Source organism: Nycticebus coucang, chromosome 4 (genome assembly GCF_027406575.1).
Source record: "Nycticebus coucang isolate mNycCou1 chromosome 4, mNycCou1.pri, whole genome shotgun sequence".
NCBI lineage: Eukaryota > Metazoa > Chordata > Mammalia > Primates > Lorisidae > Nycticebus > Nycticebus coucang.
Window position 1 is genome coordinate 72,528,975 of NC_069783.1, and position 4,727 is coordinate 72,533,701.

A 4,727-nucleotide genomic window follows, 5' to 3' on the forward strand; every position below is an offset into this window, starting at 1 on the left:
GGAACAGAGTGAGACTATGTCTCAAAAAATAATAATAATAATAATACAATTCAGTAGTGGGATCATGCCTATTAACAGCAAGACCCTGTTTCTCATTTTGTTGTGTTTATTTACTTATTTAGAGACAGAGTCTCACTCTGTTTCCTGGGATTGAGTGCCATGGTGTCATAGCTCACAGCCACCTCAAACGCTTGGGCTCAAGTGATCCTCTTGCTTCAGCCTCTCAAGTAGCTGGGACTACAGGTGCCTGCCACAATGCCTGCTCATTTTTTCTATTTTTAGTAGAGATGGGTCTGTCTTGCTCAGGCTGGTGTCCAACTCCTGAGCACAAGCAATCCACCCACTTCAGCCTCTCAAAGTGCTAGGATTACAGGCATGAGCCATCACACCCGACCCCATTCTAATTTTAAATAATAATAATAAAATGAAAAGATATAATTCAGTGGCATTTAGTATACTCACAGTGTGGTCCAACCATCACAACTATCTGATCATAACATTTTTTTTTTTTTTTGACACAGAGCCTCAAGCTGTCGCCCTGGGTAGAGTGCTGTGGCATCACAGCTCACAGCAACCTCAAACTCCTAGGCTCAAGCGATTCTCATGCCTCTGCCTCCCAGGTAGCTGGGACTACAGGCTCCTGCCACAACGCCTAGCTGTTTTTTGGTTGCAGTCATTGTTGTTTTGGTGGGCCCGGGCTGGATTCGAACCCACTGGCTCAGGTGTATGTGGCTGGCGCCTTAGCCACTTGAGCCACAGGCACCGAGCCTGATCATAACATTTTTATTATCCCCAAAAGAGACCCCTCAATCCATTAGTAGTCACTCCCCACTCTCTCCTCCCTCTGACCCTAGGCAGCCACCAATCTCTATAGATTTGCCCTTTCTGGACATTTCATATGAAAGGGAATCATATCCTATGTGACCTTTGATATCTGGCTTCTTTCACTTAGCATGATGTTTTCAGGGCTCACTTATGTCGTAGCGTGTGTCAGTACTTCATTATTACATAGTATTCTGTTGTATGAATAGATCACATTTGTTTATCCACTCATCAGCTGCTGGACATTTTAGTTGTTTCCACTAGAAATTTACCTTTATTGAGGGTTTATATTACTTAATTTATTTTTTCAAGACAGTGTCTTGGGCGGCGCCTGTGGCTCAGTGGGTAGGGCGCCGGCCCCATATACCGAGATGTAGAGGGTTCAAACCCGGCCCTGGCCAAACTGCAACAAAACAATAGCCGGGCATTGTGGCGGGCACCTGTAGTCCCAGCTACTCGGTAGGCTGAGACAAGAGAATCGCTTAAACCCAGAAGTTGGAGGTTGCTGTGAGCTGTGTGAACCACTGCACTCTACTGAGGGCCATAAAGTGAGACTCTGTCTCTACCAAAAAAAAAAAAAGTCAGGGTCTTGCTCTGTTTCCTGAGCTAGAAAGCAGTGGCATCATCATAGCTCACTGCAACCCTCCAACTCCCAGGCTCAAGCAGTCCTCTTGCCTCAGTCTCCTGAGTAGCTGGGACTACAGGCAAGCTACTGTATGATGAGATAGCTTTTCTTCCTTCTCCTCCTCCTCCGCCCTCCTCTCCTTCCTTCCTTCCTTCCTTCCTTTCTTCCTTTCATGGAGAAGGGGTCTCACTCTTGTTCAGACTGGTCTCAGACTCTAATCTCAAGTAATCCTTTTGCCTCAGCCTCCCAAAGTGCTAGGACTATAGGCACCCAGCTATTGAGAGTTTATTCTGTGCCAGGCAGCACCTGGAGTAAATTATTAACCCCATTTCACAGATAATGAGAGACAGATTGTCAAGAATTTGCTGAAGATAAAGAGCAAGTGGGGGAGCTGGGATTTGAACTCAGGCACTTAGACTCCAGAGGTAATACACGTAGATTCACAGGATAGAACATAGAAAGACAAAGACAGAAAAGGGTATTCAATGGAAATTCACCATCTTCTTTTAGTTTCTCAGCCACCCGCCTCCACCCACCCTTAAGAGACATCTATTTTTGCCACTTTGAGGATTCTTTCACAGACATTATTTATTTATTATACTCCAACATATATGAATCACAATGTATTGAACAATTTGTCCCACTGAGTTGAAATGTCCCTTTTGTGGTATACTAAATTCCTATATGCATTTGCATTACGTTTTTCAGAATTCTCCTGGCTTTTTTGCCTATCTTTTATATTTTTCATTTCTTTGAGATTCTTTTTATCATTTTTTTACTTTAAAAAATTTCTTCCTTGTTTTCTTTTAAGATACCATTCATTCTATTCATTCATTCTTGTGTTCTTTTTTTTTTTTTTATGGAGTACACGTGAAATTTTGTTACATGTACATAAAGCATAGTGACCAAGTCCATCACAGAAGTATGGTGCATTTTTGTTAAGTATAGTCACCCTACTCTGCTATCAAACAATGAATTTATTTCTTATTGTATGTCTGTACCCTTTACCCAGCTTCACTTCATATGGTAACAGGGGCAGTCCTCAACCCCTGAAAAACTGATTGGGTGAGGAGCCGTAGCCACACTGAGGCTCTGCCACTGGAGAGGATGGGGCCAGGCTTGGTGGCCACAGCCTGGCCTGATAGGTAGGGAAAATGTGTTTCTCTTACGCCCCAGTCCTGGTGGGGCTCACCCTCAGCCATCTCCAGGTACATGACCAAGTCCCACCAGCAAGTTGCACCCTACTTGCACTCACTTCTTGACACTGGCAACTGCAACCCACACCTCACTCACTTAGCTCCAGCTGTGGGTGCACTCCTAGCTTGTGCTCCAGTCCCAGTAGCAACAGCCTGAGTTTCCATAACTCTTCAGTCCCCTGCCCCACTGGGGTCCAGGACAGTGTGCAGCTTGTCAAAAGCTAGGTTTGAAAATGGTGCCATGGCCATGCCTGTAATCCTACCACTCTGGGAGAATGAGGCAAGAGGATCCCTTGAGTTCAGTAGTCCAAAACTAACCTGGGCAACAGCAAGACCCTGTCCCTATCAAAAATAGAAAAATTAGGTGGGCATTGTGGTGGGCAATGTGGTGGGCACCTGTAGTCCCAGCTACTCGGGAAGCTCAGGTAGGAGGATTGCTTGAACTCAGGAGTTTGAGGTTACTGTAAGCTAGGCTGATGCTATGGCACTCTAGCCTGGGCAATAGAGTGAGATGGTCTCAAAAAATACAAAAGAAAAGAAAATAGTGCCTTGCTGTAGCTTCTTAGGTCTCAAAAAGGGTGTGATACCTAGTGTGACCTCCCTCTCTAAAGCAGTTACACCCCACAGTCTCTTGGCTGCTTCCATATTAGTTTCAGGGCTTGGAATGGTGGAGGTCTCCTGTGGCCGGGGTTGCATGATTCCACAGTGATATAGGCCACTGGAAGTTTCTCATTCACCCTTTCCCTGTACTGGGGATTCACTCCCAGCTCTGGGCCGATCCTGGACAACCAGGCTTCCTCTCTTCCTTCTCCTTCCCCACTGCTGGTGTCTCCTGTCATTTCTCTGTGGGATTCTGTGTTCACTCTTGGATAATGTTGTTGAAGTGCAACTGTCTATGGACTATTTTGGTTCTCCTAAGTGGAGGAAGTGGACATGAAAAGCTTCTTGTTAACCACTTTGAAGCTCCTCCTCCTGTGTTCTTTTTGGTCTTCATTTATGAAATTTTTCATTTTTAATTCTGCTCTGCGTTCTATCATCTCACCTAATTCTGATTTATATTATTTTTATCGCGGTAAAATATGCATATCATAAAATCTACCATTGCAACCATTCTAAGTGTGCAATTCAGTGAGTGGCATTAAGTACACTCCATGATGTTGTTCAGAAATTACCACTTTCCATCTCCAGAAATTTTCCATCATCCCAAACAGAAATTCTGTGCAATATTCATCAAATAACTCCTCGTCCCTCCTCCATGTTCTTTCATCGTTTTCTTTGTTTTTCCTAGTGTAAATAGGTTTGAAATAACAGGTTACTATTTTGATAGATTTTGTGGGCTTGTCTTTTCTGACTCACCCTTGCTGTCTAAGAGGATGCTATTCTGTTCTCTTTTTTTCTTATAATTCCTTTGCATGGGATTTGATCTCGATCATTTTCTGTTTTTATCTAGGTGAAATTAGTTTTTCTGCACTTTGAAAAGGAGTTGTGGTTTCGGGTAACTTTTCTAAGTTCATATAACTTGTATTTTTTTTTTTAATATAGTATTTAAAAATATGCGTCTTGCTGTCTGAGATGTCCTGGGTCTGTTCTCCACCTGACTTTTATTCTTTGTGTCTATTGTTCCTCCCAGCAGTTTCTCCTCTTGTGCACCCACTTCCTGCAAGGGAGACTTGCCTGCTACATACTAGACTGTGTAGAGGGGCTAAACTCTTTCAGCCTACAGATTCTATCACAGGCCTGGCACATTTGGGGATTGGACAAAACTTCTCGCAGTTTCAGTCCCTGTTCTCAAACTGGCCCAGAGTGATTTCCAGTGAACACCTCCTGGCACTTTGAAGGTCTCCTGTCTGCTACTCCTTCCTGTGCAGCTGCTAATATACCAGGCAGGTCTAGTGCCCATTATTGGTGGCTTGGCCCACTCTCTTGTTTGGGGCTTCATAGGGAAATCTTTGTCCTTTAGTTTTATGGAAAATGCTACTCCTGAGTTATTGGTTTTACTTGATCTATTTCCATGAGACGATTTGGGGAGGTCCAAAAACAACACTGCTGCTTCCATCTTTCTGAAATCCTGCTCAATCTTTTGA